This window comes from Meleagris gallopavo, chromosome 5, assembly GCF_000146605.3.
Source record: "Meleagris gallopavo isolate NT-WF06-2002-E0010 breed Aviagen turkey brand Nicholas breeding stock chromosome 5, Turkey_5.1, whole genome shotgun sequence".
NCBI lineage: Eukaryota > Metazoa > Chordata > Aves > Galliformes > Phasianidae > Meleagris > Meleagris gallopavo.
Window position 1 is genome coordinate 24,464,163 of NC_015015.2, and position 23,968 is coordinate 24,488,130.

Genomic DNA, 23,968 nt, shown 5'->3' on the forward strand with positions numbered 1-23,968 from the left:
AAGAAAACTATGAAGATGAAGCCTCTTCCCAGAGGTCCTTCATTTCATACCATCAATTGTATTCCAGGCCCAAGCATGAGCCTTTTTCGGAGATCTAAGTCTTCACTATGAAACAAACGAGACAGTTCCCAGTAGTTTTCTTAAGGCTGCACTTCACTTACTTCTTGATGAATACGAACACTGAAGATTACCCACCAAAGAATGGCTCAATAGCAGACAAACCTAGGAATGCATCAATGGAACTGCATGCATTCAATTTCCCTGTGATGACAGTGCAGTTTCCTATTGCAAATACCAGATCCTTAGAATCAACAAATTAAAATGTGAGTTTTCTTGTCGTTGCATTCTGCTCAGTTTCAAAACAAAGGACATGAGAAAATGAGCAAATTAAGCAGTTGCCACATTACCTGGTGTGGCATAAACTTTCAGTTAGTAATAAAGAGTAAGCAACTTGTAATTACCTCACATCTACTTCAGGCTCAGCCATCCATGTAGATAGCTACTGGAAAAAAAGCTTGTAAATTTTTGTAAATTGTGAAACCATGTCATAGAGTAATGTACTCATTGGATTGTTCTAGTGCTTAAACACCTTGATAAAGATCTTGAACAAAACAGGACTCAGGATCAAACCCTGCAGTACGTTTATTTCCAGGGACTTTCCAGGGAGTATGACCTTCCAAACCTGATATCCTTAGCCAGTGTTTCACCTCCCCAGTTGTCTGCCAATTCAGACTATAATGTTCCAACTTGGATACAAGCATTTTGTGAGAGACTGCATGAAAGCTTTGCAAACACTGAGGTAAATGACATTTATAAGTCTCTCTTCATCCATAAATCCAGTTATTTGATCATAAAAGATAATCAGGTTGTTATGGCATGATTTATTGGGCAATTAGTGCTGACTGTTTCTAGGCACCTTCATCTCCTTCATGTGCCCAGAAATGTATTCCAAGAGACATTCCTTTTACTCTCCAGCAATTTGTCTATGACTGTATAACCAAGACTCCTAGGTATTTTTCCTAGGAAAAACTTCGGTATTCCTTAGTTTGGTCAATTTGGAACAAGGATAAACTATGTCTGCAATTAATCTCATGGGAAGTCAATCTGAATGCATGGATAAAGCAGAGAAGGCAGCATACTTATTAACATGATATTAAATATTTTATATTTAAATTCTTATCCCATATGGACAAAGGTAAAACTGCAGACGTTACTGTAAAATAAACTCAAGAAGTACTCAAGAAGTTTCCCCATATTACATATTTCTATGCAATTCTGTTATTTCTACAAGGATGCATATTGGTATGGCTAAAATCCATAGTCAAAGAAGTTGAGAGTATCAGTCAAAAGAGGTTGAATATTATTCTTCTCACACTGAATCCTGTTGCAAGTTAGTGCAGTAATTACAATGGACACAGCCGGGAACCCACTCAGAAATGTAGCACTACATATAGTCAGCAAAGACTAATTTCATTATGAAATAAAAACATAGCCACAACACCAAGACAAACCTGAAAGGAAGCAGAGATTAAAACAGTCATCTGCCTTGGCAGCCTGGCATGTCTTCATTTGCAAGTCATATACTTAGCAGACACGTATTTGACTCTACTCTGTAGGATATGCTCTAGCAACAAAATTATTTTCTTTATTAAATGACTGAGAATTTATTTTTCTCTGCAAAATGATTCAGTAACACAAACCATTACACCAGAAAATGTGTGACCAAGATACCTAACACCTTCTTCTTCCAGCTTTATAATATTTCTAAAGCTCTCTCTCCCGCTGCTCTTAATAAGTACAAAAAGTGCCTTATAGCTTTCCCTTATTTCTTAAGGATTTCTCAGTAGACATTTATGAAGTTTAGGAATAGACAACCACGAGGCAGCTAACATATTCGTAACATGCTACACACATATGGGGACATTTCTACCAAAAGAGAGGAATAGGTGTGAGGAACAAAAATCTTTATTTCTTTTTGTCCACTCTTACAGCATTAGGCAAGTAGTCAGGCATCAGCCTGTTAAGTTACAAAAAAACACCTAGGCAGCAGTGAATATTTAGAACAGTGATAAAGTGCAGAAGTGAAATCACCTACTTTACTCAATTAAATGTGCCTCTGAGAAAACATTTAATTTATTTATTTTAAGTAGTCCTGCTGGATATTTTAAAAGATCAATGCTTTAGTTTTTATTATGTCTTTCATCCCAAAAGATCTTCAGAGGCATATCCATTTGCACAAGCTCCTTCAGTTTTGCTTGAAATTAGGTTTTACAACCATTAAATATGTGACTGCTTAAGGCAGAAAGTAGTAGACTGCAACAATTAAGTTTAATTTTTCTTCAGGAGTTGAGGCATTTTTTTTATGTAGTCTTCAAAAGGAACCTTTGACTGTTGCCTTTCGAGCAATGGAAACTCTTAAACTCCTTCCTTCCTGACTCTAACAGGTTTGAAATAGGTTTAGATGGATTAAACATGGGTTTAAGTCTTTTTACTAATACAGATTTCTCTAACCCTGTCAAACAACTGGTTAGACAAGAAGGTATTATGTTCAGAATTTATGAAACCATGTAGTGTTCTCTTGTAGGAGAACTCAGTTTTTTGCTGGGCCTGAGTTCAGGGACCTTGGTGACTGGTGGATCAGCCAGTTCAGAATGCTCAAACAGTAGCTAATGGACGTCTCCACCACCTCTGAGATGAGTCAGCTGGGCAGATCATACCATATTATTTATCCAGTTGACACCTACGTGATCAAACTCTATTTTACCGTAGTGTATTTTCTAGTAATCAAGCATTTTACCTATATTCTGTCTTCTGACTGTATTAAATTATACACTGTGTCTGCATATATAGTATCATGTTGATAAGATTCTGATGTTTCTAAAGCTCCCAGCTAACCCATCTTTACATGTTTAGTCATCTAAAACATTTAAACATTTAAGTGCTAACACACTGAGATACCAAAACTAGTAGGAAGGACTGTACAATATTCCTAAGATGTAAGTGATTCCACACTTCATTTTTTAGACTTAAATTCTGACTATCAAAACATGTGCTGTTATTATGTAAATATTAGGACAAATATTAATTATCATGCAAATTAGAACATGCTTAACTTGTGTTCCAGTTCCACATTTCTGCACTCCTAACACAGATATGCATCATTTTGCTGATTGTGCAAACTGCAACTGTTATTTACATTTTATTCACAGTAATTTTGCAGGAATAAAAGAGTCTGTGAAGAAGCTAGCACACAGGTCATCAATAATATCACTGTACGAAAAAAGGTAGAGTCCTTCTGGTTAGTTACATGCAGGCAAGCATGAAACTATCAAATCTAAGATTTAGTTTTAAAGCAGAACATTTTTTGCCTTTGTTGGATGAGCAGATTTAATTTGGAAATACAGAAAGGTAATAAATACACAACTCCAAGGTGACATTTTATGACATTTTATATGAATGTATGCTGGAAGAAAATATTTTTTAAGCACCTGAATGTATCATAATATTCCTGCTTTTACTGAGTTACAGACAAAAGGCAAATATTTTACATTTATAAAAGTAATAGTCCTAAGCATCTCCAGCCGTGATTTTTTCTTTCAATTTAAGCAGAATTCCTGTGCTCAGAATATTACTCATAGGTTCTAAGATTCAATTCCCAAACAACAATCAAAGCAAAATGAGAAATACCAAATGTTAAGTCAGAACTCATATGTCATGAATTTTCACCCAAGGCACCCAAAAGTCTAACCTTTCTGTTCAGATCACAAAATTAGTGAGTATGGAGAAAACGAAACAGTTTGTAAGAGAAGCCAGAAGTCTTCAAAATAGGATCTACAAAGCATGGGTGATTGCACTAAGAATATAATCAACCTTTTAAAGGTTATCGAGTAATTACATCTCTAACATTTTTTGAATGTAGATTAGTTCACTGTGCTGAGATCCATGAGAAAAGGGAGATCCCTGGAGTTCTGTAAGAATTGTTGAAAGAATTTTAATTGCAAGAGAACACATGGAAATGCTTCTTTCAACAGAATAAATAAAATAATGAAAAGTTACTAGGAATTTTCATGCTTATTGTGAAGGATATCAAAAGAGGTACTCCAAGAGAGTCACTTTGTTCAGAATAAATGCAAAATAGTAATACTTTTTTTTTTCTAAGCAGATTATGTTGGGTCCATGGAAAGCAAAAAGATCAATCTCAAATATCGTAATAATAAGGTGGAAATACTGGAATGAAAGGAAGAGTCTGTTTTCATAAGCAGTACAACTCAAAAAGTTCGTGATGGATAAATTAAATAGATCATCCAGATAAGGCAGTCTCACATTGAGGCTGATTTTATGTGGTTATTATCTACAATTTCCAGCTGTCTCAATGAATTAGAACAAATATTTCATCACAGATATGTCTGTGAAGTCTATAACAGTGAAACAACTATGAAAACTAAAAAAACTATACATATACTTTTTTTTTAGTTTGATAGTTCTTAAAGCTTTTTCCAGAGCTAGCAAATATTGCAAGTCAAAACACTTGCTATTTTTTCATTGAAATTCTCTTGGCTTTCTCACTTGGGTGAATCTGAGGAACCTCCTGATGGAAAAATCAGACACTTCTGCTTTACATTTTTAACATCTGAGCTATTTTAACAGCTCAGTCATTTGCAGACCAGTGTATCACAAATAATCAGATTTCATGAGTGGGGTACAGGTTGAGCACCAAAAGAACTTCCAAACCTCTATAATATCATTCATTATGTATTTTGACTTGTCAGGGGAATTTTGGAGAATTTCTGTGTATGAGTTTGTTCAGTTAGTTGCTTTTTCCTCATGTTAAAGAATTAAACATTAGATACTTCTAAAATTATCCTATATGACCTCCTAGGACAATGATCACACAAAAGGGATATGACAGGTATGTCTTTTCTGTTATACAACAAGTAAATGATATCCCTCTACAGTGACAAGTATCTTTCTTCTGCTTTTAGAAAAAGAACTAGCCAGGATTTTGCATCCAAGAAAGTGTATAAAAAAGGAGTCACCATTTCTAAAGTATTTCAAGTAGTTCTTCAAGTAACAAAAGAAGCTCAGTTTGTTAATAATTTCATTCTAGTTAGATACTCAATTTGCAACAGTGGAATTCCATAAAACGTGTAAATCAAACATCAATTAACCTTTAGTTCTGAGATTATTTTCCTTCCAACTAACCTGGGACAGTTACCATAGAGATTATACCTACATGATCTGCAGATGTGACTCAAAAATGGCTGGAGTCTCCATCTCAGCTGCAGTTCAGTATGACACTAGGATAATTAAAAATCTGCTAAGAGGGGAGTAGAAGTTCATCTGAAACACTAAGAAAAAAAGTCAATTAAAGGAAAATGATTGTGGGGAGCAAGTACTTTGAAACTCCAGGACAAAAAAGTGTCCTCTCATCAGGACAAGATGTCCTGGCCAAACCTTGAGAGTCTCCTCTGCAAGTCACCATGCTGAGAATATTTGGTTCCTCCTCGTTGTTCAGAGACCAGCTCAGCACAAGACCTGTACCATTCACCTCCTGAACTCAAAGTGTTCAGCTTACACTACATAGAAGTGTATGGCATTAGTGTATGCCAAACCATACACTAATGCCATACACTTCTATCACAGAACAATTGATTCCAGCTACCTCTGTTTGTAGCTCTCTGTGACTGTTCAGGAGCACACTGTAATTGTTCTAGGCAATGTCTTATAATGAACATAGTTGACAGGAGAGTTCATCCTTTCCTGATGAAACTTCAAGAGCTTGAAGCTCTCATCAGCTTCCTGGAAAGTCTGAAAAAGAGCTAGAACATTGCAGGAGTGTAAGGAATCAAAGAAAAATAAGTTTTCATAGTTTTGATTAACCTTCCACTTAGATAGGGTTACATTTTGGTTACCCTTCCAGAATTATCTATACAAGTATTCATACGATACACTTGCCAGAGTTCAGCTATGAGCTTGTACACTACCTTCTAAACAGAATAGCTGTTTGCACTACTTCTTTTAGGCATCATGTGAAAGATTTAGTTAAAAGTTCATTTTACAATATGTTCAAAAGGAACTTTGGCTCCACATTGTTCACTTTTATAGCTTGTATATCATTGCAATAGGTAACCTGGGCTTCAAGAAGTGTGAATAGTGCACAGAGTGCTTGAAAACAGATGGCCTTTTCTTTTGAAAAGTAAAGGCACCTAAATACATGAAAAGAAAAGCACTGTCTGTGTCCAACAGATTGATCCGAACAGTGCATTGTCACAATTTTACTGAAATCATCATAATGGAATCATGGAATCCCAGAACACTTTTAGCGTAGTTTCACATCACTCATGTTGGTGCATCACAAAGAGCTTTACTGACTGAAAAATCGTAGACCCACAGAATTACAGAATGGTTTGGATTGGAAGGGACCTTTAAGATCATCTAGTTCCCATCCCTCTGCTATAGGCAGAGACACCTCCCTCCAGACCAGGTTGCTCAAAGCCCCATCCAGCTGACCTTGAAAGCCTACATGGAGGGGGGAATCCACATCCCTGCTGGGCAACCTGATCCAATGTCTCAAAACCCTCATACTAAAGATTTTCTTCCTAATATCTAGTCTAAATCTACCCTCTTCCAGTTTAAAGCCATTTCCCCTTGTCTTGTCACTACTCTGCCCTCTAAAAAGTCCCTCTCCAGCTTTCCTGTAGACGCCCTTCAGGTACTGGAAGGCCACTGTAAGGTTCCCCCAGAGCCTTCTCTTCTCCAGGCTGAAGAGCCTCAGTTCCTTCAGCCTGTCCTCATAGAGGAGGTGCTGCTCTAATCATCTTTGTGGCCCTACTCTGGACCGGCTCCAACAACTCAATGTCCTAACATCCAAAGAATTAAACAAATTATGCTAACAGTAACAGAAACAGTTTAACTGAATATTTATGGAGTTCTATAAAAGAGGTGTAAAACTGGATCACACTAGTCTGCACGTAGTGCCTTTTAACTGATAATTTCCCCTTTTTATTGATTGGAAAACTAAGGCAAGGATGTTTTGTTCCTTTCACTCTGAAGTAATCCATTCAACACTACAGCCCACATTGCCTGTGCTTCTATACAAAGCCTTGAAAGTAAAGTGGATGAGGGTAGGAAAAACAGCTGAAGAGATAAAAGCATAGAGAAATTAGAGGATTTTCAACTTAAATATGAAGAAAGATACTGAATAAACAAGGCAGAGAGACACAATGCAGAACCTGGAGAAAAAAAGCCTTTTGTATTTGGCTTTCTTGGGGAGATGAGATAACCATGTACCAGAATTCTAGAACTCCAGAAATGTTACTTGATGCCTTGAGGAGCAGGAGTCAGTAGGGCATCCTGTAAACAACCATTAACAGCTTAGGTTATGTGCTTTGTACCACTAATTACAGCCATCCAGAAAGAAAAATGGAAAGGATTGATTACATGGAGCCTAGTATATCCTTTTTGAATTCTATTTCTGAGATTATGATGATAGAAATTCTTATGGCTTATTAATACTTCAGAATGTAAATCACTGTTTCTTTGCAAGTCCCATGCATTATTAATGGTATAATCCCAAAGAAACTAAGCATCTTTATTCTCTGGGCAAAATATGTAGATATTAATAAGGAAAATAAAGTGGTGTTTCTACAGCAGAAGAACACAGCTCTCCTCTTTGAAGTGAGGCCAGGAAGCAATCCCAGATGGAGCTGTAATACTTGACATGGGAGGCTGAATATCGTGTATGTTACCATGCTATATCTGCATGTGAGACACTGGAAGTGCTATTGCCTCCACTTGTGCATGAAATCTTATTCAGAGTGTTTCAGTGATATGGATAGGAAGGGTAAACCTGTCACTTGGGATTGCTTAATGAACACTGTAATTAGCAGCACCAATTTACTAATTGTTAACCTGCCAGAATATAGTACGGAAGCAGCCAGCCTGCCTGTCTGTGTTGTCCCAAATGATGTTTTAAGCTGAGGGAGTCTTATGGCATACTAGGACTCCTTTACCTCGTGGTTTGAAACTGATGGCTTGGCATTTTTCCTAATACGTCTATCTTTAATGGAGAAGCCATCTAACTCTTTACAGAATCCCTCAGTACCCGTATAAGCACTGCCCTGAAAAACTTCCAAGGTAGTAATCAGAAATTATAGAAAGGCTGATACAGGTGAAGTTTCAGAGAAATCCTGTATCCTGAAAGTAATGGTAGTTTTTAGGAACAGGGTGAAAGACAGATTCAGCTGGTATGAAATTACAATCCTGCTCTAGGTGCACAATGCATTAAATCCATGCAAGAGCCTGCGGTCTTGGATTTTCCTGGTAACAGACATACTGCAGGATGGCTCTGCGCACCCATGGCTGACATCGAGCCCAGTCTGTCTCAAGGAATGTGCTGCAGCTCCAGGGGAGTCTTCCACACCCTCTGTTTTCTGTTGCTTCAAATCCAAACTTTATAAATGCATTGTAAATATAAATGCTTGCCAATGATCTTGTAAAAGATAGGTTTACTTTAACTACAGCCGAGCACCAGCAAATTTCACAGTAGTGATTGCTATAATATGTAGCAATCTGGACCTTTGCCATGAAGGAATTAAAGGAAATGGAACTTTAAGAGAAAGTCGCTAGGGCTTTCACCTTATTTCCTTCAGATTTTAAGCAAAATGCATATTAGTTTCTGAATGAATCAAACATAAAATGCTCATTGAAATAAGGAGATACAATAACACTAGCTAAAATTAGATACTCTCTCATTTTCCTGCAGTCCTTAAGCATTTCATTCTTAGGTTTTACTCAGGCAGGCACCAGTCAATCAATGAGTGGGATTGTGCCCATGCATAACTTGGCTTTTTAGTCATGAGCCACTCTTGCTGCTCTACTAATATGTTTTCAACAGCCTCTGGTGCCTCAGGCCCCACATCCTTCTCAGAGTGTTGTCAGTTTTAGCAGTCTGGATGGCTCTGTCTGAAAGTGTTATATTTGTTTATATGCCAAAAGCATTTCCATGAGGGATTTCAGTGGTTTTGGACACCCTGTATCCACATCACACACACACACAAAAAAAGCAACTTCTTTCCAAAAACACTTGCACGTAGGAAGATGTATAGCACTAAGAAGCAAAGAAAATTTAAAATGCAGTCTAAAATGTTACATTCTCTCAGCCAGTCTATTTAGGTTATTTATGTATTAACTTTATGCAATGGAATGGGCTAACATTAAGTCTGAATCTGGCAGCCATTCAGTGTACAGCATATTAAAATCAACATGCCAGAATGTTCTGTACATTCTGATATGCTGCCTCTGGTTCTGATGATATGGCAGGGATGTTAGTAGCCTGCAAAACCTGATCTGGCTTTGGAACAAACTAACATAGATACCAGAAATAGCCTAGTTATGGTAGCATAGATCTCCATTTAGGCTCACTTACACTTCACCCAACCAATCTTTGCTGCCGTAGAATGTCTCTTTCTGATTGTTGAGCCTCTGGCTCATTCAGGAGCAGACATTCCTGTTGCTGCCAACAAGCCTCACTGAACACATATGATATTTGCAGGAAACATTAAAAGAAGGAGACCTAATCTATTCTCTTGCTGGCAGTTACATTGTGGTTTCTACTTGAGTGGGCCATGCATCACAAACAGCCTCTCTCTTTTGACAGAGGCTCTTCTAAGCACCTGATAGTCTGCTGTGCCAGTGTCCTGATAAACGGTGACTGTGAACCTCCACGGATATCAAAAAAAGCTAACACCTCAATTAGCATCAAATTTTGTCCAAGTCCAAGTATTACATACTAGAAATCTTTTGTTTGATTCCTTTATAAGGAGTAAGATGACATCAATGAATTTTACAGAGTTTAGAATGCTGTTATCTACCCTTCAACATCACTATGTGTCCTATGTTAGCAATCTCTATTAGGGAATACACATCATGATGCTATCTTATTTTTAGACCACAATAATAATAAAACAAAAATCCAGACCACCTAGCTGTGTGCCAAGAGCACATCATTACCTATCTTTTCTCTTTTTAGTGTAAGACTGACATTCCTTCATAACCTGAAGGTTTTTTTGTGGATGGGTTTATTTTTCTGTTTTTTTTTCAGCTTATCTAACTTCAAATGTGCTTTGTAATACAAACCTATGGTTTCACAATAATGAAACATCTTCTTATCGCTTTTGCGAAATTAAATCTGAAAAGCATTGATATATTTGAATGACAGCTTTGGGTCTTGTTCAGAGAGGCATTCTTAGCTGGGGCACAGTAGGTTTGAATGGCACAGGAAGGACAGAGGAGCTGCTTCATGCTGTAAGATGCCCTTAGAGAACAAGAAAGTGGGAAATGGCATAACACATTTGTCTAAGGGTAAATCATTTGATAATAAACTGTATGAAGGAGAAGCAACAAAGTTTGATACAAAATGTTCTGAAGGGATGGGATTTTTTTTAAGTTGTTGTCCATTGCATTCTGAGCATTATATAGTATCCCAGACAATTGAGATTATTATTCCTCATTTCTAAACAGGAAAAGCAAGCAGATACATTTTATCTGTTCAAATTTGCATAACTGATGATGAAGGCAGAGGAAGAACCCAATAAATAAGAATTTGTAGCAAAGACCAAACATAAGAGTGCTGGGTATAGAATTTCCTGGCTCTAAATCTAGTGTTGTACTCAAAACATTTCTCTCCATTTCTTCCAAAATCTCTTCTGCTTCTTGAAAACATTAACTGCTTCCTGGGAGGAAGCAACAAATAAACTTGATATAACTGAGATATGTTTCAGAGGAGCATCTCATGGGAAGTGTGGGATTCTTTTGAAAATAATTTCAGATATTCTAACTTCACTTTGCCAGAACTCAGATAATAGATGAGTGTAAATAAAATGGGTATGTTAGTACTGGGCAACTTCAGGTATTCAGTGTTTTATCTTCCATTCAGGGCTTGAATGCAAAGAAGACTTGCATTTTTTAAGTGGAAAAATGAATGACATCTTTCATAAATAACTTCCTCATTAAGTTTTCCTCATTCTTCTTTTGTGCTTCCCAATACATAGATTACTCTAAGTTAAGCTTCAGTGCAGCACAGTTAAACAGTCTGTATTTTTATCTTCTTCCCTGGGAACTGTCAAGGTCAATCTACTAAGCAGTTCATTTTTCTCAAAGATCCACAAGGGTTGATTACCCCAAGGGCATCACTAATTAATATTCAGGATTGAAATAGAAGACAGTTAAGCTTGATACTAATTAAAGCTGGAAAGTGCCATACCCCGAAACCCTCAGTGAAGTTAGTTAAAACTAAAAGTCTATGTGTTAAAAGTCTATTGCATTAGCAGTTTGTTTTTGCTCTTACTCTTTCAGAAATTTCTTCTGGGATAATTTGTGCCAGACTATTTGTCTGCCCAGTTTAAAAGTCTGAGACATGTCTGGTTAGTTTTAAGAATCTCAACTATTATTTCATATGTCATCAGACACCTCACGCTGTGTTTAGTTCATGGAATTTGGAGGAACATTTCTGAACATCCAACAAACCCCACAACTTAAAACCCATGACGTACACATGCTGCTTCCTCTTGAGGCTTCTTCCTTCACAAAACATTTTTGTGTGTCTGAATGAGTTTGAAAGACTCGAGAAATATTGTTTAGTCTCATCTAAACAAAGCTGGTTATGATACCCATAGTACAAAGCTCACTGAAGATCTCTTCTAAATTGTAAAATCAGTGGGAGGACTGCCATCTATTTAAAGGGACTCCAGATCACAACTTACCAAGGCACACAAAACTGAAGTTTTATATGTTCCTAATATATATTCATATTTTCAGATATCTTTACCTTATGAAGTTCCTGTCATTCCTCATTTACCCCTAGATACATAGAATAATTATTCTCGATACACTTCAAGAGCTATCAATAGCCTATCAACTTGTCATTTCCAGGTCTATACACAGGGTGCTGCATCACCCTCTGTGTCAGTGATGTTTGATGTCCTGCTATTTGCTTTTCTTGATGGGGTCAATATCTCTATGGGACAAAGGATTGGAAGTAATGTTCTGCACCCATTAAAATTAATTGCATGCAAACATTAGAAACCAGCCACCCATTTCATTCATGAAATATGGATAAGGATTTGCTGAAAGCCATTTATATTAAATCACTTTTATGATAATATTTAACTTTTTGATATTAAATATTTAGTGTCCTTTTACTACCCCAATATGATGAACCTTCAAGATCCTGTATTTTTGGAAGAACTGAAGAAAGTGTCCCACTAGTAACTTCAATTCTTGTCTTTGTGCCTATATGCATACTCATAAAAGTGGGAAAAGGCAAACAAGCTAAAAACATGAGTGCTTGCATGATGCAGCACTGGACTAAGTGCCAAACAGTTCAGAGTAGCATGGTGCATACATTCATTCTATCCTTTCTCAGAAGATCTCAAAGAACATCAATAACTTGTATTGATATCCACCACGTCTTGCATAAAAAGTAACAAATATCTCCAATTTCTTTGACGTTAGGCCTTTGTCACTAAATTATCTTTTTTCCTGACAGTGAGTCAGCAATGAGTGGATGCAAAACCAAATTCTGCCCATTTGACCCTCTTGATCCCAGGGCAGGCATGCAGTTTTTTGACTGTACTTGTATGTCCATAGCACTACACCCACAGTTGGTCTCAGCTCAGGGGTCCTGGAAGAACTCATTGAGACTATGTGCCATCCTTTGGGTCCTCAGAGAAATGTGAGGCCAAGTGCAAGATATCAACATCAAAGACTAACTCCAAATAAAATTCTGTGTTATTACCAAATAAAGTCAAAAGAACTTTGTTAAAACAACAGAACCATTCCACTCAGCTTTAAGGTCCTACTATAGTAAAAACTGAGCTTCTGCTTATATAATAAACTTTTCTCTATTGCTTTTTGTTGTTGTTGTTCCACAGTAATTCAGAGGAAAAAAATCCATCAGAAGCAATTCTGTATCTCATCCTCAGTCCTCTTCCCAATTTACACAAACTTGATGTTGACTTCATTTTCCTGGTTAGTTAACATGGGAGTTTTCTATGTACCAGCTACCATTGCTACTACGATGATCAAAATCGTTAGCTCAAATTATATTTCACTAGCAGCAAAAGTTGCTGCTCAGCTGCTCGTAAGGGAAAGACCAGAGTGGGATCTGCATTTACGGTGTTGAAATATTGGCCTCTGAACAGCCTGGAGCAATAATATGATACACAGAAAAGTACCCAGCTGCTGGTTGTGAACAGAATCTCAAGTGAAAGATCATGCAAATAAAACCTGTTTTATCACTGGCAGTATCAAAGATTACAGAAGGAACATTCACTGTGCTATACAAAGCTGCTCAGTCCTGTGGATGCAGAGGAATTAACCACAGGAACATTAACTGACAGAGAAAAGCTTTCTCTCTTGCTAAAGAAGTGTATTTGTCTAGGTGGCTGAAAAACTATCCAGAGGACTGTAATCATGTCTGTGGAAAATATTTTATATTATCCATAGATATCTATGCTTCAGTTCATATTTAATTTCACTTAAATTAGAAATTACAGCACAGTGTTGAAATACTAGATTAATATTTATAGATGTTTACTTAGCATTAACAGCAAGTAACTGTGTTGAGTATATCTCTTGTGAATATAATAAAGGCTTGCAAAATCAGAGGCGAAATTGAACTCATTCTGTGTGAAGACAGCTCAGAGTGGGTTCCACCTATTTTGTGTCTTTCATTCCTCAGGTAATGACAGAATACCTTCAATCACATTGTACGCCTCTTCAGTCTCCAAGAGAAGCCTCCCCCATCTCTTCAATCAGAATAATTAGCTTCTTCTTTCTCCGCTCTCCTCCACTATCAATTTCCTTAGTCTTTTCCCCGAAGGTATGAAAAGTTGGGCACTGCCTAAATAAGTACTGCGGTATCTTTTTGAAAATGTCTACACATGTTTCTTCATTTGCTCAAATTCTTCAAGGTGCGTTTAGAGAACACAAAACAATCAGTCACTGTCAGCAATAATCAGAGGTACAGCTCTGTTTCTCTTTCCTGTGTCCAATCAAAGCTCATGGATAAAAAAAGGTGATTGAAGTTGAATGCAGACAAGACAGACCAAGTGGCTGACAGCACAGCTCATGGATTACGCCGTTATGGTGCAGACAACTTAGGCAACCGATATAAAAGCACCTTTGGTGAAAGGTCTGCATAGAGAATTTTCTATGTCCTCACTCACATATGCTGAATTCTCACAACACTTCTTACAGAAATCCAACTAGTAAAGAAAGCTACAGTACATTACCTCAGCCTCAAGGGTTATGGGAGATCCACCTACCAGTCTTCAGCTGTGTACATGAGCTTCCCAGAGGACATAGAATTAGTTTTTAGTATCGGTCTCTATCCTGAACTTGTTCAATGATTTGAGGCCAAAATAAGCTAGAAGCTAGGCACCCAGAAAATGAGAAACACAAATGCTGTGTTTAAAAGAAAGCAAAAACCTGGTTTAAATTACTTGTCAATTTCATAATAGAAATTTTCTATTAATATTTTTACACAATAGATGAAGAAGCAGAGGAGCAAGCACAGAATCTGCTTCTGTGCTACCATGAAAATTTCCATTTCTTTATGACACTTGTCTTATTGACTGCACTTAGGTTAGCATTTCAACATATGACAAAAGCACTGTACGTGAAATGATTTCATGCACTGTTTAAGCCTGACTCAGTCTACAAGCAGGGCCCCTGTTGTGCAGTGAATGAGATTCCGTGAGAAAAGGTATGCCATATCATCATCAAAGAACACATCCTAAAACATAAAAGAATTACAGACAAGATTTCAAGGGCAAGTTTGGTTACATCTACTTTTCTTGCTGGGGCTAAACCCTGTATCCAAGCTTTCCTACTTATTTTGACAACTTAATGACATACAGTCAAAAAGTGAGCAAATACTATACAATACAGAAATCAACTTATTTGGTCTTGAGAGTCACCGAGGCCCCAATTTATTACAAAAAAATCCAATTTTTTTCAGTATTTCCTAGTTCTTTTGTTACCTGAATTCACAGGTTTACTGTTTTTCCTGTCTTGTGTAGTCTCAAACTTTCTTCAAAAAATTGTTACCAAAGAGCAGTAGCTGTAAAGCAAGTTTTTCTGTGGAGGCAAAGCCAGGTGCTAAAAGAGAATGATCATCCACCAAGGCTGACAAACTTCTCCTAAGAACCTTGTCCCAGTCCGTAAAATTATTACTTTTTCCTCCTGTATCTTAAAGATATCTTCAGATACCTTTAGATCTTCAGGTACCCTCAGATACCTCTTCAACTCTGTCAGATACCACTTTACACAGGATAGACACCTTACTAAAACTTGTTTGAACTCTTTCAATTCATCTAAATCTTTTTAAAATTTATAATTTGAAACTCCACATGCTGCTAGTATACAGAATCAAAGGTTTCTGTTTCTCCTGTCCTCCATTCTCTATGTTTTCCTTCATATCTTCTCTAGGATATGTCAGTGCATTGATAGAGCAGAAAACAGAAAATGTCCAAGGTACTCAAGTGTCTCCAAATTTTTATTGCAGAAACAGGAGGTAATAATCATGCCTCTGCGCTCACTGAAACAACTGAGTCTAGAGGGATTTACCAATCAAAGAAAAAGGCAGTAAGTAATTTCCCTAACCATCTAAAGGAGTTTGTGTCTTGGTGACAGCATGTTAGAAATATTTCAGAGAAGCTGCTTGTATAAAATCACAGTATATCAGGAGCATCTTTTTTCCATCCAGTGGTGTGGTTCTAGTTGTTGAGCTGCCTTTCAGCCTTCTTCTAGTAATGTACAGCAATCCTCCAGCGCTGAGCCTCCCTCAAAACCTTTCACACTATGGCCAGCTGTTCTGACCATGATCTGCCAGATGCCAGTTCTTTCCTCACTCTGCTCCTGCATATTTTTCCTCACTGGATGAGTGCAAGGGTGCTGTGATTCCTCAGCCCAAGGCTAATAACGTCCAGTGTCAGGCTGAGAACAAATGTTGCAGCGTATGCCCAGCACTCATGAAAGCATAACATTTGCTCCAAACATAGCAAATAACTTTGGCTGTATGTAGCATGTCTTGGCAGAGTAAATACCAGTCACTGAGGCTAGTGACATTTTGTCTGCCACTTCATACAGATGCTCACTTGTTACAAGAGTTGTGTTTGTCTCCCGCTTTGTATTATTTGTCTCTTTGCTTGGATTTCAGTGAAGTGGTCTGAAAAGACACAATGGTTCATAGCAAGAGAGCGACAGCTTAAGAAATGGGTTTGATGTCAGCCCAAAGAGCCATTAGAAGCAAAAGAAATGCCAATCCAGAGCTGGCAGGGTGTTATGAGTGCTTTGAGTGCACACAACTGCGTGATGGACATGACAATCAGATGATGCCCCAGTCATCCTTTCTCATTGAAAAAAGCTTAAATGCACCATCATTCTCCGGGAGATAAAACTATTCTAGGGCAAAAAGGTTTTGTTTGAGGGTTGAGAGGATACTGAACAAGATTAAACTTATTTAAAAAAATTATTCATAACCATTGTTTTTATTAGAAATTTGCAAGGGAAGATGAAATATAGCAAGAAGGTGCTAAAAGCATACGCATGAGTTTAAACCTCTACTGAGATAAGAAAGCAAGCTTATGTAGCTTTCCTGATATACCTGATATAATTTCATGTTTTCATGAAGACCAGTCCCTAAATCATTTTGGTTATCCCGGCCTCCAGAAATGCATACAAGAAAAATAATATTTTTTATCAATAAAATGATGTTTTTTGATCAGCCTGTGAAAATTTCAGATCGTAATGTTCTGAATACTACTATGATGATTTTTTCTAGAACAACTCGTAATTTGACCTCATTACCTAGAAAGACTACTGAACCCTGAGACAATCTCATGAAGGGCCTTTTAAAACTATTTTAGCTGACTCTGGCAAGGAATTCCTGGAACTGCTGCCATCTCCACTGAGCTTCTCCAGTTGTCCCTGTGGAGCCCTCTCTGGTATATGGCAAAGGAACAGATGCCCACACATATTCTTCATCCTTCTGAGGGAAGAGCTATGCTGCTATAAGCACAGCTGTGGATTGAGTATACAGCAGGCATGGGCATATTCTGATTTGATTGAATGCTGAATTTTGCTGAGCAGAAAAATATGTGTAAAAATATCTTTGGCAGAACATCATCCTACAGTGTTAATCCTCCCTTCCATCTCTCCATATCTCTGCATCTGAGGTTCTCGCCAATGTTATTCTAATGCCAGAAATCTTGCTCGTGTCACAGAGCTTTTAGAGAAACAAACACAAGTGCATGTATGCATGTGTAACAAAACTTGGAATATCTCCATCATTGTCCATGGAAAGGTATCAAGAAGGGGAGGAACTGGTGAATTAATCACCTTTACAGAATAAAGTATTTGCCAGAAATTCTCTTCTTTAACACTCCACAGCCCTCTCCTTCCCAACCTATGTCAGCAAAATGTGCTTAATGGATCATACTGAACCTTTACATAATAGCAGCTGCTCATTTTACAGATTTAATAAATTAAAGGACAGATTCAACGTGCTATGGGTCTGCTAGCACCAGACGTTAATTGTTCCAAAAGCACATGCTAGAACGCTTCTGTGACTTTCTTTTTTCCCAGACTACTGGCCAAGAACTTGAGCTAAATGGATAGCCACAGCAATAATGAATTGAGAGTTCATCAAAATCAATAAAGAAGGTCCAACACTTGGAAACCAAGCTCAGTCATATTCATTTTATAGTTACAAGGTATATCCCAGTTTAGGAAAAAAAAAAGTCTGCATTTATTTAACAAAGGACTTGTACTATTTTCAGTGGATTTTGAAAAAATATTTTTTTTCTGAGAATTGCCTGAGTCTCTCTGGTTATCCACTCTTGAGCTGGGTTCTTAGCCAGAGAAGTCTGTGTGAGCTAATAATGATTTTGGTCCAAGGAAGCACTCAATCACATCCTAACTTTGATATTATGACTAGTCCCATTAGAATCAAATGCACAGCTCAAATGCTCAAAGGTAGACACACATAAAAGTATTTTCCTGCCTAAATCTTCCAAATAAAGAGCTAACATTTATAAACAGTAGGCAAGCTGAATAAAAGCACAAAGAGATCCAAAAATGGAGACTGGCAAATGCAGTTGCAAAGTGTTTCCAATCAAGAAAGAAAGTAGAGAGAGACTGAAGGGCTGCAAGACAGATCTCTAAATGTAGAGTAGGTGTAGTAAATGAACTGCTGTAGTACTGACTGTACAGCTGAAGGACAACTTTCCCCAAATGCTTGGCCACAGTACTGCCACTGAGGATGTAAATAGAATTAGATTAATAGGAATATGAATGTCCCCTTTGAAAATATAACTGCTCACGTACACGCTTGCAATTATTTTGTGTTTAGCAGAGAAGAGAGATTTGTATGTGAAATTAGCAACAAGGAGAACTATTGCAAAATAAATAGGATGGGAAAGTACAAACTGCACAGTCAATGCAGCAAAGATCCTGTGTTCAGCCTGTGACTCAAGGAATGAAACAGAAAAGTTAAGGGCTCACACCATGAGCTCCCAGCAGCATGACTGTTTATGTGCAACAAAAGGACTAAGTAAATACAAGGAAATGGGGAGAAAAAAGTTTCATTAGCAGTTTTTAACCATATGTTTTCTAATGGAACAACCTGTCATGGAACTTTAGCTCCACTTACTGGCTGTAAATTAAATTCTTCATACATACACACTCAAAGGACAGTTGTCAATTTTTACTGCTTTCTGTCTGAACTCCCTCACTGTCTAGCTGAGCCACCCAGACTTTCCTTGATGCAGCACTCTTCAGAGGCACAGCAGCCAGCAGAAGTCAGTGAGGTCCACGTGTGACTGGTCATAACAGAATCCATCATATCTGTGGTGCTCTGAGCCCCCCTATGCTACCTTCTGCTATTAAGTGAGTCCACGATTGGCAAGACAAAAGAGCATGCCTGGGTATGCAACGTTGCAAAGGCAAGGCAGGATGGATGCAACCACAGTTCATGAAACAGAGAGATCATATAAAAGCCCTCATGCAGTTGCAAGACATCAGTGTTTATCAGCATGATGCAGTGGCCTCATGTACTCAGCAGAAAGAATCATAGAATCATGGACCGGCCTGGGTTGAAAAGGACCTCAGAGATCATCTAGTTTCAACACCCCTGCCACGGGCAGGGTCACCAACAACTAGATGAGGCTGTCCAGAGCTACAAAGAAGACAAATCCCTTATGAACTAGGGAGAGTTGAGAGAAAAATACAAGCTATCAGTGGTCAGTGTAGGGGCATTGCGTTATCCTAATTAAGATTGAACATCAAAGGTCAAAAGTGTTTTTACAGAGCCACCTTTACAAGCAACATAAGGTGGACTCAGAAAAGACTGAGACAAACTTCTGCCATAAAAGCACACCCTTGTGATACCTGTTACATCATCCTTGAGAACAGAAGCAACTTGCTTAGTCAACGTCCTGCTCTTCATTACTGTATGTTCTGGACGTGTGTAGCTTCACAGTTACCAGTATTCATAAACTTTCTTCTGACCTTCAGAAGGGAAAAAAGGAGAGGAATTTCCCGATACAGACTCCTAGCTGTGCCCTGTGGGAGGAATCTAGAGTGAATTAACCACCTGCTCTTTTAGCTCACACTCACATTCACCTCACAAGTGCCTGACGCCTGTTGCAATTTGGGAAGCTGTGGTGGTATGTACAGGCAGCAGGTGAAGAAGGAGCATAGGTGCTAGAAAGCACTGCTGTTATGAACACTGTAGGGAGTCAAGACTACCTCTTGACTTGCTCAGTTGAGGTAAAAAAACATTGCAGCACAACTACATTAGGAAATTGGTCGTCTTTATGTCAGAGTTAACTGCACCCAACATACCCTTATTTCTGCTCATTTTTCTATCCTAGAAAAGCCCAAAGGAATGATGCAAAGTAACATGCACTAAGAGGGACTACCTTGCAAAGGTTACCTCTTCATTTAATCATACATTTCAGTTATTGCTCAATTAACATACCTCATGCATTTTCATTCCTTTATTACAGCTGCAGTAGCTTTAGACTTGAAGTTGCATGGCTCTGTGCCAGGCATTTACTGTTATCTGTTCAAATAGGTAAATCATTTTCTTTTGTGTAGACTGTCAGCATGTATCCTTTTGAAATGGAGATTAATTTCTGTGGTCTTTTATGAGGAACTATGTCCGGTGTGCAGCACAGTGAGAGAACACCTGCTTCTTGTCAGCTCCGTCTGCACTAGGGTGGGGAGTATGCCCGACTGTATGCAGGTTTGGGACCCGTAACAGAGTAAAATCCTCACCTCTAAGGTCTTCTGCACATCAAGAACTTTTGTCTCTACACAACTGGTGGTATCTAACCTCTCTGCCATTTCAATGAATAAGACTCTTCAGAAGTTCAGAAAGAATGATCAGGAATTTCATAAGCAGAACATCTCTATAATACATCAAATTACCTCAGGTCACGGAGTGAAAGATTTTGCTTGCTTATACAATAGTTTGTCATCATGACTATATTGCATCACACACTAGAGCACACAAGTGAGAAGAGATCCCTAGGCAGAATAGTTTGGCAGAACTCTGGAGAGAATTAGCTATACTCATTCTGAGCTTCTTGCTAAGGTGGTCGAGCTGATGTCAGGGCAAAAGCCAGTATCTCCAGACAGGGCTGCACAGCAATACAGCCTGCTCATTGGTTATGCAGAGACCTCAGCCCACACTGCAAGGCATTGTAGATGAGACTTCTGTTGCTTACGTTCTCAGTGAAAAGCATTTGTAACCAGGGCAAGTGAGTCACAGTTTTTGTCTAAAGTGAACTCTGGCAGCATAAACTGTATTTAGGGCATCTCCTTTTTCCTCTCCCAGTGAGGCTCATCAGTCACTTCAAATTCAACCTGTCCTGTATCATGCACGCTACAGCTACTGCCCTAGCTGCTTGTCACTGTAAGAGGCTGAATCTTAAATGTGGTGCTATAGAAAATATAAACTGGGTTTAAAACAGGAATTCTACAATATACGGTATTCATCCTTTGGAATATCATCTTCCATAGGGAAGATCCATAGGAAAAAACTGCACATTAAATAATAGATGCACAGTGATGCAAAGCTACTTTGCACAAGCAACTACTGTGTTCAGACCCACAGGGCTGTTTGACTCCATTGCTAAATTTGAGATGATGCTGTTACGGGGAATAGCTTCTATGACTCCATATGCAGAATTGAAGGCCTAAATCTTACATCACTTTCCTGGATAGGGCACAGAGTTTTTATGCTAGCAGTCTCCACAGGGAAGAATTATCCTCAACAAAAGCCAGGACAAAAAACACAATCACAAAAGTCCCTCTAATAGAAATGCATTGGCATAAAGGAGAAGAAGAAAAAAACTTTGAAACTGAAGATGGCTTTGCTTGCCCAGAAATACTTAGCCATTTAATATGAACTCTCAGGAAGGAAATGCAATAATCTACAATATTATCACTGAACTGCTGTATTATCTAAAGTATACATTAAAAAGTCACCCTGCTGCGAGACAAAAAATCATTAACTTCCTGATCTTTAGAGCAGCCAAGTCCTTCAAGGGATACTTAATATCAAAGCAAAACATATCTCTTTCAGCCAAAACAACGCTCTACAAAGCATGTGAGAAAAACAGGCCTTACTTCCATTAAGTATGAAAGCTGAAAACTATAACAGAAACTTTTGATCTTCCCATAGCTCTGAAATAAAATAACAAAAGAGAAAGAGAACAACTTCATCAAGAAATGGTCCATCTTTTCCTTTCTTTCAGATTTACTTTCTTAGCGTTTGAAATATCAGTTTTCAGTTGGGATATAATTTTCCTTTTCACTTTCTTTTTTTCCTTTTGTTCCTTCCCTGTGCATTCCTTCTGGTGTTTCAGATAAAGTTAACAGTGATGAAAATGTGCCCATTAGGTGGAAAAGCCCCAGGAATGAGTGGAGGAAAGAATGGGATTCCCTAGGAGAAGATGAGTGAAATAAATAGATTGTAGGGCACATACTTCACTACTTATGAATAATTAGTTAGATTGTGATTCAACTGGCTCAGAAATTGAGCTTAATGTCCTTGAACTGCTTAAGTCTTACAATGAGTATTAAAATCACATAGCAGCTTTGAGCTGGTCAAGTGCACAGCCATTCATTCTGAACCCACTTCCCACCACCCTGGTCTTCCACTGCAGCATCACAGGTAGCACCCTGCCTTTACTCACCAGACACACTTCTGCCAAGTAAGGTGATGCACAGAAATAAAAGGGAGAAAATAGAATTTTGTATGAATATGAGGCGCTGTTCCATGAAGACTGCTCAGAAATGTCGCAGTTTGTGAAAAGATCGTGGTTCTGTCTTGATTATTACTAATAATGTGGAAAAGACTGAAATGAATAATACAAAGATGGAGCAAAAGAAAGACTCGGTTCAGAAACCAGCATAAAGAATGAATGAACCATCTTTGTATGCCACCTGCCAAAGCAATTTGCAGCAGTTATGTCACAGCTCCACCACAGCATCAGGAGCAGTACTAGCTGACACTAGTTAGCTAAACATGAAGGCTTTTCTCTTCTTGAATTCTTGGTCATGCTTATGGCTGCTGTATAGCTCTCACTCCTACAAACTGAGATCTGACAGCCAAAAAAGGGCTGTGGATGAATTTCACTTTTTTATATAAATTCTTCAGCTGTCACATGGGACCTGAGCAGTACATAGACCTTTCAGTGGCTCTCTACAAAGAACAAATATCACTTTTTGGTACTGTATAGTTTACTGTGGCTGATTCTGCCATTCATCTGAGAAGTCAGTAACAGAACTATTAATAATGGAACTATTAATATCAGTATAAAATAAATATGAATGGAAATAGGAAAGCATCAGGAAAAAAATGTCAGGAAAAAGGTCAAGGGAGTTATGTGTGTTAATTGTTATGGTACACTGCAGCTGTGATTTTGTGCAAGTGGACAAAAAAGGAAGAGAAGACATGTTTCAACATAAGGTGGAGATGGGAACAGTGCTGGAGCCATACAATTCTCAGATAAGTAAAAGTCAAAATTCATGAGTTTTATCTAAAGCACATATAGGGCCAAGAAAAAACATGAGTCAACTGTTATGAGCATTATGCACTCCACATAAAGACACATGTGTTTCTTACATTCCTACAATAACCTGACACTGCCCAAAGGTTTCAGAAATAGTCCATATATATTTACTTCCTTACTCATAAGTAAGTCATTTTCTCCTTCCCTTTATTATCTGGTCTCATTCCAGCCTATCAGCATCCTCTCTTTTTTGGATGTCAAAAAGAGGAAGAAGTATTTCCAGAGTTCCTTCTGTACACACTCTCTTCAAAAAACATACTCTCTCATCTCCTTGGGTAGTTGCTAGGTTTGATGCATAAGTGGGATCCTGTAACAGCAAACAAGTCATCCCCATCTCAGTCCAGTCTAAACAGACGAGCAGCCAGCTGCTAGGGAGGTGGAGGCACAAGAAGCACTCCATTTTCCAGCCTTGTGAACTCTGGGAGAAGAAACCATTGAAGTATGCAGGAACAAATGTGTACGTGCCTCCAGGTGCAATACGCAGCCCATTGCTTTGCTGTTCCCGCCTAGCACTGGAGCAGTTAAAGAATTGGGACCCTTCAAAGCAATCAAGTAACAGAAGACATTGTTAAGTTTCTTTTAAAGATATAATTGAAGACAGAGTGGGTTTGGATGGCAGGTGAAACACAATTCATTCAGGAAAGAAACTACTTATCCCACTGAATGTCATGTTATTCCGGCCCATGAAGGAGACCACTTATTGACTTAACAAAAGAATATCAGGAAAGCAGTGGGTTAGGAGCAAGACTGAGAATGATGGGAGAAGCAGAAGAGATTGATCTCTCTGAAGTCCACTGCCACTTAACATAAGGTACTCAAAC